The sequence below is a fragment of the Leptopilina heterotoma genome, unplaced genomic scaffold, assembly GCF_015476425.1.
Source record: "Leptopilina heterotoma isolate Lh14 unplaced genomic scaffold, ASM1547642v1 Lhet_63, whole genome shotgun sequence".
NCBI lineage: Eukaryota > Metazoa > Arthropoda > Insecta > Hymenoptera > Figitidae > Leptopilina > Leptopilina heterotoma.
In genome coordinates this window covers 1,780,286-1,796,051 of record NW_025111149.1, presented here as the reverse complement: position 1 = coordinate 1,796,051, position 15,766 = coordinate 1,780,286, and the positions used below count along the sequence as shown (strand labels likewise).

Genomic DNA, 15,766 nt, shown 5'->3' with positions numbered 1-15,766 from the left:
AGTCGAATTAAATTTTAATAAGCACTGATTATTATTCATTTGCTTTGAAAATTTTCCACGTTCTAAATTTAAAGATTATTTTTATTGGTAGAATCTAAGGAAAATATAATAAAATTATTATATGATTTTTATTCAATAAATAGTGAGAAAAGCTCAAGATAATATTACATATATGAATAATATATTATTAATAATTTAATAATAACAATAATAATAATATTAAGGTGAAAGATATTACTCTTCTTTCACCTTAATATTTAATTGACGAATGATAAATTCATTTCCTTTAATAATAATATAATAATTAATAATAGTAGTAATAAATAATTAAGAATTGAAAAATAAATTAAAACTAGGAAAAAATGAGGGACTGAAAAAAAACTTGATTGACAATTGTTTCGCGAATAATTCCAGGAAAATTCTAATAATAATTAATATTAATATTTGCAGGCTTCGCAACGAAGTTAAAGTCCACAACGTTGATCAACGAAAAAAATTTATTTAATGCATTCAAGTATTATTTTTAATATAATATTTAATTGTAAAATAATTATTATCTAAATATAAACATCAACCTTTTCTTCCTAAATAGTTTTGTGTCAATATTGTTGCTTTATTTTTAATTAATTTGCTTAGTGAACCATTTTTTTCGTTGATCAACGTTGTGGACTTCAACTTGGTGGCTTCGCACTCATCCACTAAAACCTACTATTTACTACTTTTTTTACGATTTGATACTACACGGAAAAAAAAATCAGCCTAATAATGCATGGAGTCTATTGGTTCGATTTTTACATGAGCCCATTTTGCAAATATCACACAGGAGTTTACTAAAAATGCATGGCTTTTGTGACTTTTGCCACAGCACCATGCGAAAATAGGATGGATTCCAAGCTAATCACGCATGGTAGTGTGCGTGCAATATACACAACAGACGCTCATGTGTTTTTAGCCTAGTATTTTTTTCCGTGTATTTGGTTACTTTTTTAGATTTCTGATACTAGAAGCTACTTTCTTCTTTTTCTTAGTTAAATCCACTAATAAAATAATTGAAATAGAGGCATTTCACGTCAGAAATATCACGATTTGCAAAGGGTATGCCGATTTTCGCATAACTTTGTGGGATTATAGTTCTATATAAAAGACTTCTTTCCCCCAAATTTTTTCAAAAAAAAATTCAAAATTGTTGAAGATACGCCATTTTGAATTTTAATATTAATTTTATAAAAAGTTGAATATCTCGGAATATTGTTTATGGATTTTTATGCAATTTACACATTTTTCAGGTAAAAGTATGTACTTTAAAATGCAAATAAAGTTAATAAAAAAAATGAATTTTTAAATAAAAAAATTTTTAAACAATTTTTTGTTTATTTACTCCTCTCTGAGAAAAATGTTATTAACATATTTGGATTCCTTATGAATTCACTTTTAATTTTATAAAAAAAAATTAATGGAGACTCAACTGGTTCCGGAGATATTGAATTTTTTGTAAAAAAAAGGATCGCCGCGCCATAGCACCATTAAGGCGCTAGCACAGCTCCTACTGCCTGCCTGCCTGCCTGCAGGTTGACATGGTAACACATAGGAGTAAGAGAGTAAGAAAATTCAAATTAAATGTTTTTTCTCTCTCACTCTTATGGCGCCTGCCTGCGCAGGCAGGCAGGCAGTGAGGTGAGAGTGTACCTTTATACTGCACAAGTCGCGTAGTACGTTACCGCGTAGTCGTGCATTGCTGCTGCAACTAGGCCTATTTTTTACAAAAACTTTAATATATCCGGACCCAGTTGAGTTTCCATCAATTTTTTTATGAAATTAAAGGTGAATTCATAAGGAATCTAAATATATTAATAACATTTTTCTCAGAGACGAGTAAATAAACAAAAAATTGTTTAAACAAATTAAAAAAAAAATTTTATTTAAAAATTAATTTTTTTCAATAACTTTATTTGCATTTTAAAGTACATACTTTTACCTGAAAAATGTGTAAATTTCATAAAAATCCATAAACAATATTCCGAGATATTCAAAATTCTATAAAATTAATATTAAAATTCAAAATATGGCGTATCTTCAACAATTTTGAATTTGTTTTGAAAAAATTTGGGGGAAAGAAGTCTCTTATATAGAACTATAATCCCACGAAGTTTTGCGAAAATCGGCATACCCTTTGCAAATCGTGATATTTCTGACGTGAAATGCCTGAATAAAAAACATTATATTCTCAAATATTTTAATAAAATTCTTTGAAACGATTTAATTATTCTCAAATAATTTTAAGAAAATTTTTCCCAAGAATTTAATTATTTTTTCGAATAATGAAATTCATGGCTTAAATTCAATTATTTTCAATATCTAAAAATTTAAATTCAATTTCCCTAAGAATTCAATTATTTAAAAAAAAAATGTTATAATAAAATTTTTTGTAAAAAGTCCATAATTTTTATAGAAATTCAATGATTTAAAATACAATTTTCATAACACTTTTTGAAAGATATTAATTATTTAAAATTTCTTTTATAAAATTCGTTCCGAAAGAAATCAATTATAAAATTGTAATTTTTTCCAAGAATATTCTTTGTATGAATTCAGTTATTTTCAAAACTTTTGATAAAGTATTATATAAAAATTCAATTTTAAGAAATAATCAATTATTCAATTAATTATTTATTTTTGTATTTAAATAATTGAATTCTCGTAGAACTTTCTAACGAGAATTGATTTAAAAATGAATTTTTACTGAATCAAATTTTTGTGAATCGAGTAAAACTAGATTTTTTTAGTCGTCAAATTTAATTTTTCAATAACTAATTTTTTTACTTTTTTTTTTATAGTCTTAAAGATACTTTTTGCGACTTTTTTTAAACGTAATTATCGAGTATGCGAAGCCTGTAATTATTATTATTAGTAATAATAATTATATTTTGAATGTTATTGTTATTATTGTATAAAAACGTAAATAATGTTGTTATTATTAAGAAAAGAAATCATGGAGTGGAAAGTTTTGATTGAATTTATAAATATAAAAGAAATCTAAAAAGTTTTTTGTAAAGTACCAACAACACAATGGTTTGCGTACATATATATATATATATATATATATATATATATATATATATATATATATATATATATATATATATACACGCAGCGAAAAATGCAGGAAAAATACAGGAACTTTTAATTTTTTATTTTCACTACTCACGTTGAAAAAAGAGTCTAATTTTCTTAAAACTTTTTAATTTGCCATAATATATAGAAAACAAAATATAATTTAAAAACTTTTTTTGACTTTTTTCTTTTCGTGTGTGTGTGTGGGGAAAAATTGAAACTTTCCAAAACATAAGATGGAATAATATATATATACAAAATGAATACTTGACGAAGGTAACATTTAATTTTGAAACTAGAACTTGAAAAGGCTCAACATGTGCTCCATAGTTTGAAAACTTTTAGGAACTTTGATAAAGGAAATTTCAAGACATCACATCATTTAGAAAATTACGTAGACAAAGTTCGAAACTTGGTGTCTCTAGAATTTCAAAATTTTATATATAGAAGGAGTTTACACCGTAAGCCTTAAATATAAGCCTCCGCGAGCATAAACGGATATGCCTCCATGAGCATATACTTGCGTCTGCGCAAAGTGTTTGCCTGCAGCTGTGTTGTGAAAGAGTTTGCCTTGGCCACGTGTTCGCGCAGGCGCAAATATATGCTCCTGGAGGTATATCCGTTTATGCGCGCGGAGGCTTATATTTAAGGCTTACGGTGTAAACTCCTTCATAATATGACTTTATAGGAATTTGGATTTTATCATTAGGATTTCTTTTTTTTTCTTGTTATGAGTGATAAATTTCAATGAACCGAGAAATATATTATAAAATCAACAATGTTTTCCTCAATTAAGAATATTAGTTTTATCTTAGATAAGAAATTGCGTTGTGTTTGAAAATCAGGGAAAACTATCTGAAAATTTAATTAAACTATACAAAAAGAAACTCTACACGGAGAAAGAATATATTTTAAATTTTGTAAAAATATTTTCAAATTGGGGAAAAAGTGCGACAAAGCGAAATTTTGATATAAAAAATACTAAACTTTAAAAAAATTTTTGTGAAATTTATTAAAGTTATATTAGAATTTAATTAATATTCTTGATATTATTTGATATAATTATACTAAATTTCACATAAGTTTTTTTAAAGTTTAGTATTTTTTATATCAAAATTTCGCTTTGTCGCACTTTTTCCCCAATTTGAAAATATTTTTACAAAATTTAATATATATTCTCTCTCCGTGTAAGTATTTGTGAGAAAATTTTTGAGTTTTGAACGTTCGAATTCAAAAAATTTTTTTGTTCAAATATTTTTCAAAAAATAATTTTACCGTAATGAAAATTAATGCAAAGTAAATACTTGTTTACTTAATTTTTTTATTTTATTAAATTAAGATAAAAAATATAAATTTAACGGAAGTAATATAAAAATATCCTGGCGTTTATTTGAACGTTTAAAACTTTAGGAATATTACAATATTGAATGAACAAAATAAATGTATTTGCTATACACAGTAAACTAAATATTTGTTTGGTTTAACTAAAAAGTTTGTTCAGACGATCAAATTATTTCTTTAACAACAAAAACTTTAATAATCCACAAGTTTTTAAGTTCAAATGAACAAAATGTTTTTTATTAAAAAGTGTAAAAGTATTGTAGTAAAAGTAAATTGTAAAAGTTAAGAACTTAAATTTTACATTTAGAAACTTTATAATTAATTTTTTTAATACATGACGCAAAATTATTGTATAAAAACTTAATTTGAAGAAGAAATAAATAAATTTCGTTCATTTTGAACGTTCAGAATTATACATATAATTAGTGAAATTTCACATATTCAGATTTAGAGAGTTAAAAGTGTTAAATTAAAGTACAAATGAATGGAAAATTTTTCCCTTTCGATATTCTTCAATATTATATTGTATTTTAATAAGAAATAACATTTATTTGAACATTGAAAACTCTTTATACGGAATTGAGCCTAAAATTTGGGAAAATGAAGTATTTGATTATTAAAACATAAATTTTCCTTGAGCGTAACAATTTTTTTCTTTTTATACTATAAACGCTTTAAACAAACAACTTTTTAATGAAAATTATATACACTTCAAATTTAGATCAGAATCTTTTATTATTTATATATTTTTCAGAACATTTTAATATTTGAATAAATAAAGTTCAATTTTTCTATAATAATTTTCCTTTTACCTTCATGATCAAAGTGAACAGAAATATTTTAAATCCTTATTAATAAAATCAGATGTCTGTCTGTACATTGCTTAAAACTTCAAAATGTTAACATGATTAGTTATTATGGACATCAGAGATTCCAAAAATGTTCTTAAAAAATTTAATGTATGTATGTATGTATGTATGTATGTATGTATGTATGTTTGTCTGTCACAAAAACTTTGTACCCCAATCACACAAAAACATGTGAATCGATTTAAGTCCAACTTGGTAGGTTATTAGGTATTGACCCAAGGAAGGTTTATAAATTTACAGATTTAAAAAATATTAATTAGAACGGGAGATATTCAATTTTTTCAAAAAATTCAAAAAATTGAAAATTTCAAAATTTTTTATTTTTCATGGATTGCTTTTGAAGTTTATATACTTGAGTATTATATGTTATTTAGTCACATTATAGCATAACTTTGCAAAAAATAAAGTCCTATAACTAATATGTAAGTATAAAAATGTTTTCAAAAAATCGAAAATTTCAAAATTTTACATTTTTTTATGGATTGCTTTTAAACTTTCTATATTTGAGTATTACATGTTATTTGGTCACATTTTAGCATAATTTTTCAAAAAATACTATTCTACAACTAAGATGTAAATATAAAAATATTTTCAAAAACTTGAAAAATGGAAAATTTCCAAATTTCACAATTTTTAATGGATAGCTTTTAAACTTTCTAAAAATGAATATTATATGTTATTTAGTCAGATTTTATCATAATTTTGCAAAAAATACTATCCTACAAGAAATATAAAAAAATTTTCAATATATCAAAAAATCGATACTAATTACTATATGAAGTATAATTCAGTAGTATTTTTGGAGTCTCTGATTAATATTTTGATGTCAAAATAGTGCAATTCAAAATTATTTATCAAATCAATCTAATATTTTCAAGAAGTTCAGAAATATTGAAAATGGAAATTTTTTATGATTAAAATGATTTCGCAGGATGTCAAGAATTGTAAGTCACCTGTGATACAATACAAGCATATTATGCCACTAGGCAAAAACTTACATGTTAAAACGTTTTTTCATTTTAACTCTAGATTTAACTTTAAGAGATGTTTTGAGCAATGTAAAGACAAAAGTTAACACGGTGTCTATTTTTGTTTAACAAAATTCCCTGCTTTGTCCAAACTTTTCACGGTTTATCTCTTTTTTGTCAAATTTAAATTTACTTGATTTTATCCATAAATAAATCTACAAATGGCTATAAAAATTTACTTATTTTATGAAAATACTGTTTCTTAAGTTCATATAAATATAGATTGTATTACTTGCTGTCGTACAGTTTTCTGTTTATACTAATACATTTAACTGGGTATCTACCAAACGGGAAAAACTGTAAAAAGCTGGGAATATGCCGAACCGGGAATTTTCCTATCAAATTAAGAAAAAGTTTCATTATATTAATTCGCTTTTAAAAAATTGCTTTTTACTTCAATTTTTATTGATGTATAATATTTATGAAAACAGACCCGAGTCAAAATTTAAGCCCTACTTTCAGCCTAAAATTTAGGTCTTATGTTAGGTTTTAGCAGTCGTAACGTAGGGTCTACTTGCGATACAATTAGTTCCAATTAGACTCTACTATAACTCCAAAAACTGTATGGAAAATTTAATTTTTTTAATACATTAATTAAAGTACTACAAATTGATAAATATTGTTCTCTGCATTTGAATTGGTTAAAATAACTAATTTGATAACAAAAAGTCAATCACTGATTCAAATAGTAATATTTTCCTACTAAAATAGCTATAATGGTAACTAATTATTATTTTTTTCCGGTCAAATTAAATTCCCTAGCTATTTCCTGATTTTCCAGATTGGTAGAAACTTAAATGTATTGGTAGAAACTAAAACCCGTCGAAGACGGGTACGACAGCTAGTTGTATATAAATTTGATAAATATTATGAAGTATTTTTCTACTAAAATTAAAGTATTTTTTAAAAGTAAATCTAATTTTAATTTAAATGTTAATTTCTACTAATTGATTAGTAAATTTTACTAATAAATACTCTCTAAATCTGAATATGTGGAGTTTCACTTATTTGTACGTTATAAGTCGTCTTTTCGATCAATAAGTGCATATACACTTATAATAATAATTGAATTTTTCACTTATTCTGAGTGAAATTTCACTTATTATAAGTGTATATGCACTTATTAAACGAGAGAGCGACTTATAACTTATAAAATATATGTGAATTTTCACATATTCAGATTTAGAGAGTAGTAACTTCTACTAATTTATTAGTAAAATTTACTAATTCAAAAGCAAAAAGTCAAATATTAGTAAATATTTTTACTAAATCAAAATTATAGTGTACGAAATTTACAACAATACTCGAACCGTTCTGTCTGACTGAGGTATTTTCTCTTACTATTGACACTGGCTTAAAATTTAAAAAGTATGTACAAAAATTATGCAGAATTTCTATATTTATATAAAATTAAGTTATTTTGATATAAAGGTAAAATTGTGACTTCTTAGTTTCATTGTCAGTAATAATAAATTTACACATATTAGGAATTTAGTGTCTGACTAAAACGATCTTTTACTACTATAAATTTTAACTAATTTTTAAAAATCTAAAAGTTTGCGAACTAAATTTAGAATTGAGTATAAAATGAAAATTTGAAAGTCTATATCCAAGAGTGACAATTATTCATTTTTATTCTAACATAAAAATGACATGGAAAACGAGGAAAACTGTCGAGGCCCTGATCAGAGCCCTATTTCATATCTAGTGAACACCCCACTTGGGGTTTTGGCCAGAAATTCTGGTCAAACCCACAAAATAAAAAAATTATTAAAGCGATAGTATACACTGAGAAAAATGGATATTAAGGCTTACTATCTAGATATTACCATTCAATATCTATGAAAGTGAACTATAAGACAAGTATCTTGGATATTTAATTTCACTATCTAAATATATTGGACAGAATATATTAACCTATAATATCCAGGATGTTAAAATTCAATATCTATGAAAGTGAACTGTAAGACAAGTATCTTGGATATTTAATTTTACCCAATGGGAAATGGCCATTAGTCTACCATTGGTGCATTAATGGCCCAATATTGGAAGCCATTGGTTTTCTCTAGGTTTATTATTGGCACCCAATAATGGACCACTAATGGTAAAATCGTGGGATGTCCACGCCGATGCCAATAATTGGCAAACCATTATTGGCACATTATTGGCTGCCATTAAAAAACCAATAATAAAAAAAAATTTTTTTATTAAATTTTATTAAATAATAAATTTATTTATTTATTTAATAATTATTTTATTTATTATTATTTATTATTATTAAAAATATTAATTTTTTTAATTAATTATTTTATAGAAATGGGTATTATTTTCTATCACATCGAAATGTGAATAACCCATTCGTTCAGAGTCTAAAAATTATTTACCTCACATCCATCAGTGCAAAAATAGGAGAGGACGGGCAGAATAAAATTCTACAAATATTCGTGAGAATGCTGCCTCTTTATATACTATTCAAGTTTCATGTTAGTTGCGAGAGAGTTTGAAACAACACCTCCTACGGAGCGTTGAGCGAACTACATACTTACTACATGAAAATTTCTGCAGCGTCGGTAAGTAATTGTATGTAGTTCGCTCAACGCTCCGTAGGAGGTGTTGTTTCAAACTCTCTCGCAACTAACATGAAACTTGAAAAGTATATAAGGAGGCAGCATTCTCACGAATATTTGTAGAATTTTATTCTGCCCGTCCTCTCCTATTTTTGCACTGATGGATGTGAGGTAAATAATTTTTAGACTCTGAACGAATGGGTTATTCACATTTCGATGTGATAGAAAATAATAACCATTTCTATAACATAATTAATTAAAAAAATAATTATTTTTAATAATAATAAATAATAATAATAATAATAATAATAAATAAAGTAATTATTAAATAAATAAATTTATTATTTAATAAAATTTAATAAAAAAAATTTTTTTATTATTGGTTTTTTAATGGCAGCCAATAATGTGCCAATAATGGTTTGCCAATTATTGGCATCGGCGTGGACATCCCACGATTTTACCATTAGTGGTCCATTATTGGGTGCCAATAATGGGACAATAATGGAATGGTGGCTCCCATTATTGGGCCATTAATGCGCCAATGGTTTTTTTCCCATTGGGTACTATCTAAAGATATACGCAAACGTCATTGCAAATTATAGGTTAAATGTACCTTATTTTTAAATCTTGCGGTAAAAACATTTCGTTTCTGAAAACCACGAAGTAGAGCTCAAAACTTGACAGAAATTCTTAAACATAGGGTAAGTGCGTCAATTGCTGCGGGTGCTTCAGTTTCTGGGGCATTTCAATAATTTAAGTGAATACATTTGTTCAGGGCACAAATAATTTTGAAATTTTTTTTAAAAATTACTTAACGATGTAAGTTTTAAAATAGATATAGGAAGTATATACCAAAACTTAATATTTATGTATTTTATTTTAATTAAAAGTTGACGTGTGCAAGGTTTTATTTATTTTCATTGCTAACTTTGCTGGCGGTGCAAAAATACCTACATAAAAAAGGCTTTATTATTGTTTTTAGACTTAAAGTGGTTATTATTATGATGATTTTAGATAAAGAAAACCTTGTTTTAAAAGAAAAATTAAACTTTACTTTATTTTTGTCTGTTATTATATTTTATTTTTAAGAGTAGTAATTATCACAGAATTTGGGCTTGATTTAATTACTGCGCCCTCAGAAAATCAACTAAGACTGGTTACAATAGACTATCTATTTTGAAAAAGAGCAAGAAAAAATTATGAAAATGAAAGAAAAAATGAAGATTATGGAGGAAAAACTAAAGAAAATTTAATAAATACATAAATTAATTAAGGAAGAATTCTGTTATTAAGTTTTAACTAAATGTTTCAAAAATGTGATAATTCAGAAATTATTAGTTACTTTTGTTAATATATGATACACGGAGAAAAATGGAAAAATGGTTTATGCAGTCAGTGTAGTACTCCTTTATAGAATAATATGTGACAGGTACACACTATAGTATTAGAAGTTTCATAGCTGAACAGTTTGGGACTCAACACAAGTTATCCCATTCATCAGCTTAAACAAGACTGTTTATATAGTCTAAGAGGGAATAAGAGTATAAAAAATTGGAATGAGAAATTACTTTCTCATGTAATTGTTAAAAGAACGCGGCAGTGTACAAAACACAAGTCAATAATAGAAGCGAATATTGAACAAATAGTACTCAGTCCAGTTCTTTCGAAAAATGAACGCAGTGCACATAAAGTAGATACCTACTCGAAAACCACAAGTTATTCTCTCTCTCTCACACTAATGGTCGTTCACTTATCTTACCGTTTCACTTACTCTTACTACTCTCAACTATTATGCAGTGCAGTTAAGTTCATTAAATTATTAAATATTGCTGTGAGAATAATTAATTATACATTTCATTCAAGGTCAATTCACTATTTTGTACACGAAAAAAAAGAATAATCAAATTTACCATGAGGACTGTCAAACTTAAAAAAGGTTTCAAGGTTATTAAGAAAAAATTAATGTTTTTTATTTATTTATTATTAAATTCTAATAACCGTATCAAATTGAAACTAGTTGACAATATTATTTATTCAATATTATGAATATTGTTGACATCCATACTTACATTAATTACAAAGTAAAATCGACGCATATTCTAATTTATTTCATTGGTAAGGGATGTTTCTTAAATAGGAAATTTCCCCCATCGATTGCGTAGCCGAGAGGCTTAATGTAAAAGCGTGCGATTTATAATTATATGCGTATATTTAGTTGTATGGTTAGGTAGGTGTTCAATCCCGTATGATTGTAAGATTTTCCGATGCATTTAGTTGTTAATTGTAAGTATGAAAATGTGGGAAGAATAAAGCTTGTGAATTAATGAATATGAATATATAAAGAGTGCATTTAACATATTTTTCTTTTTTTTAATGATTGGTTATTGTTTTTTTTATATAAAATTGACGAAGTGAATAAAAGGAAACACTCGTTTCGCGTCGCGTCGGCCATTTATTTTGACAGTTTCCGCGCCTGCGTTCCCTCATTGTGAAAATTTCGAAGTAGGGGACTGAGCCTTATAATCTTCGCCTGTCTTTCAATGCTCTTTACAGTGACATTTGGAACTAAGGCCCTCTATACACTATACGCAACACCCTAAGATGTTTGATGGAAATGAATTAATGTTCTTTTACTGGACTGAGTCCAGTTTTTTCAATATTGACTCCCAGTTTTTCAAACTCTATTTTTCTCAGTGTATATATTTATTTTTAATAAATTTATATTCTATTCAATTAAACATTGATTAAAATCATTGTCCCATTTTGATTTCATAGTAGTTTGCGGTATTATACACATAAGCACAAAATTATGCGCAGAAACTGACCCACAGGAATAAGGCTATTCAAGTTCGGTGGGGGGAAATTCAATATGGATGCTAACTGGTGCACCAATATTGTATAGAAAGTGTATGGGATAGAGTCTAATTTTTTAAATATCTCGCTTAAACGAAATTTTTAACCATAAGTTTATTAGGATTTTATGTTTCATTTTTAAAGAACTATTTTTTGCAATAATAAAAATCGATTTTATTTTTTTATTGATTTTATTATTGCAAAAAATAGCTCTTTAAAAATAAAACATAAAATCCTAATAAACTTATGGTTAAAAATTTCGTTTAAGCGAGATATTTAAAAAATTAGACTCTATCCCATACACTTTCTATACAATGTTTGTGCACCAGTTAGCATCCATCTTGAATTTTCCCCCACCCAACTTGAATAGCCTTATTGAATTCGCGCAGCAACTGATGCGCAGCAACTGACTCAAACGCGCAGAATTAAACGCATTGAATATTATTTCTAATTCATTAAATTTATTAAAATAAATTATATTTTAGAGATGTTATTTATTGTAAACATATCTTAATAACACAAACTACAAATTTAATAAGACATAAGTTCAATTTGATCAATATAAAAATTATATTTTATAGTTAAAAGACGTCTTGACCAAAATACCGCAGGAATTAGTACACTTACCCTATAATCAAATTCCTAAAATTTCAAAATTTGACAAACAGCGCATATATAATTTACTATTCATTATTACCAATTAAAAAAAATCATTTTTTCTTGAGCGTCATGGTCTGGCCTTCTTGTCATGGTACGGCTTTTCTGTATATTGAACAGCGTGTAACAACAGAGTGAAGCAATAATTGTTAAACAATATTGTAATTTGTAAAATAACCCAATGGGAAGTAAACGATTGGTTCAATAATGGGCCATGCTTGGCGAACTCCGTTCCATTATTGGAACATTAATGGCAACCATCATTGGACCACCAATGGTTTAAACTTGGGATGATCACGCTACTGCCAATGATCGGTAGCCAAGCATCGGGCCAATATTAGTTGCCAAGGAATTGCCAAGGAAACAAAATCGATTTTCAAAAGCTTGATTTTTTATTGGCAGCCAACAAAAAACAAAGGTTTTGAAAATTGATTTTTCTTAATTATTAATTAAAATTTATTTTTAAAAAATATATTTTTCAAAAAATTATTTTAAAAAAAAATATATTTTTTAAAAATATATATTTTTTTAAATTAATAGAACATATTAATTTAATTTGTCACCTCTGGTAAAACAAAGATGAAAGACTGATAAATTCCCTCACTTTATATTTTACAGTGGAGGGATAACTGTGAATTTCTTTGCGAGAGAGGAGCAGGTACTTATATAGAGCCAGTGAGAAAGGTCACAAGCGAGAACAAATCACTAGCATGCACTCTGGCGGCGCTTGTCGGAACTGTTTTCTGGCGCGCATGCATATCCTGACATTATCGACACAGCGCTTGGCAACCAACGTTGCGCCACTTCCGACAAGCGCCGCCAGAGTGCATGCTAGTGATTTGTTCTCGCTTGTGACCTTTCTCACTGGCTCTATATAAGTACCTGCTTCTCTCTCGCAAAGACATTCACAGTCATCCCTCCACTGTAAAATATAAAGTGAGGGAATTTATCAGTCTTTCATCTTTGTTTTACCAGAGGTGACAAATTAAATTAATATGTTCTATTAATTTAAAAAAATTTATATTTTTAAAAAATATATTTTTTTAAAATAAATTTTTGAAAAATATATTTTTTAAAAATAAATTTTAATTAATAATTAAAAAAAATCAATTTTCAAAACCTTGGTTTTTTGTTGGCTGCCAATAAAAAATCAAGCTTTTGAAAATCGATTTTGTCTCCTTGGCAATTCCTTGGCAACTAATATTGGCCCGATGCTTGGCTACCGATCATTGGCAGTAGCGTGATCATCCCAAGTTTAAACCATTGGTGGTCCAACGATGGTTGCCAATTGTTTTGCCAAGAAAAAACCATTGGGTACCAAGCATGGCCCATTATTGAACCAATCGTTAACATTGGCAACTTCCCGTTGGGAACATACAGATATTATTTAATTTGCCTGTAAATATAACAGGTGCTTTCATTTTACCATGACTGGATAGTATTGCCGCAAAGTATATATACAGATATATAAAAATTATTTGTTTAAAAAATAGAAAAATTATGAATATTTTGTCCGGCCCACCACTGATATTTCATTTATAAACACTAAATTCGAAGATTCTATATTGACTTTTACTCAATTTGAAAAAAAAATCATTAATAGTAATAACTAAATCGTGCGCTACGTGGAGAATCACCCATATATTATGTAATTATAATCATCCATTATTCACTTTGTCATTAGGGGCCATTCAAGTATTACGTAAGTATATTTTTGAAGTTTTTAGACTCCCCCTCCCCTATCGTAAGATTTTTTATATGTATTAGCGCCATTTTTTCTAATGGAAATAAGCAATAGCTAGACCCCCCCTCCCACTTAAATGCTTACGTAATACTTGAATGGTCCCTTATATATTTAAATATTTTCTTATTTTTAACACACCTTTGTTCACATTAATAAAAAAAAATTATTAATATTTTGTAACAGAAAAAAATAATTATTTTTACTACTACAACGATTACACGCAATGCTACATATGCTTGTGTATAAATAATTTTATTATTTTTTGCCATAATATTATTTTAAAGTCAACAAAATAATATGTATGACAAAATTTTTTTTGTTTAACTTAATAAACATTAATAAAATTTTGTTGTTAAAAATTTTTTTTTTATTACTATCAAAAAAATTGCATTTTGAAAAAATATAAACTTATTTTTGGATTCAGCGTAAAAAAGTAGTGAAAATTAAGAAAAAAATGATTAAAATCGGATAATAATTAACAAAGTTATGACCATTTTTGTGAATTTGACGGCTGAATTCTGTTTGTGGTGGGCGAAATTCCCGCGTACCGAGTTCTCCCACTCCGCCGTCCAAGGGTTGAAAAAAATATTCATGTACTTTCACTTGATATAAATGAAAAATAAAAGCACAAAATCTCATGTTCAATTTTTTTTCATAAATTACATGTATTAAACTATAAGTGGTGCAATTTTCAATTAAAAATATTATAATTATTAACTAGTCAGGAATTTTTTGAAAAATAAAAACTAACTTTCCCCCCTTTGAAACTAGGTCGGATTTTTTTTTTGAAAAAGTTTTGTGAAAACAAATGAAATTAAATGCCGTTTACACCAAATTGAAAAAGTGAAAATTGACTGAGTTATTTGTTTATGACAAAAAAACATACCCTTTTTTGAAGTCCATTATTATGCACTTAAATAAAAAAAATCGAATTTCCATTTAACTGGAATGAAAGTTTGACTCCTTAAGTGTACTTTACAAGAAAAAAGAACGAAATTCGCCTGTCCAAAAGTGGGGAAATTCCGTTGAAAAATTACATGTTTTTAGTTAACAAATGGAATTATGCATAAACTATTTATCTGATCAAGTTGAATTTTTTTGGGATTTATTCAGCCTCGCAAGGGGAATATTTCTGGGAGGTTAGAAACAAATTCCATAATTATTAACAAAGTTATTAAACAATTAATAAAGTGATATTTTCAATGGTTTAAATTCATTTGCATCTAAATTAATTAACCTTTTTTAACGTATGACCCGTCATTTATTTTCAAGCTCTACAACTTTGAATAACAACTTTTTCCCCTAAAATGTAACCGTAAGCAACAGTCATCGAAAACCCAAGTGCGAAAACCAACGCGGCCCAACACTGGCCCAGTATTGGCAAAGCTGGCATCGAGACTTGGCAGACAATATTGGCCCGACTTTGCGCCGACTCTTGTGGTGTTAACCGCGGTTGGACGTCGGCAGCCAGATCTCGGCAGACATTACTGTCCCAATATTGGCACCAAATCTCGGCAGACATTAATGGCCCATTATTGGCAGCCAGATCTCAGCAGACATTAATGGCCCAATATTGGCTGCCATTACTCCCCCAGT

At 27.2% G+C, this 15,766-nt stretch overlaps 1 protein-coding gene across 6 annotated transcripts in view; it reads left to right on the top strand.

The window, feature by feature from the left end:
• Positions 1-15,766, top strand: part of LOC122509861 (low-density lipoprotein receptor-like) — a 201,130-nt gene that overhangs the window by 1,585 nt on the left and 183,779 nt on the right. The gene's annotated exons all lie outside the window — the stretch shown is intronic.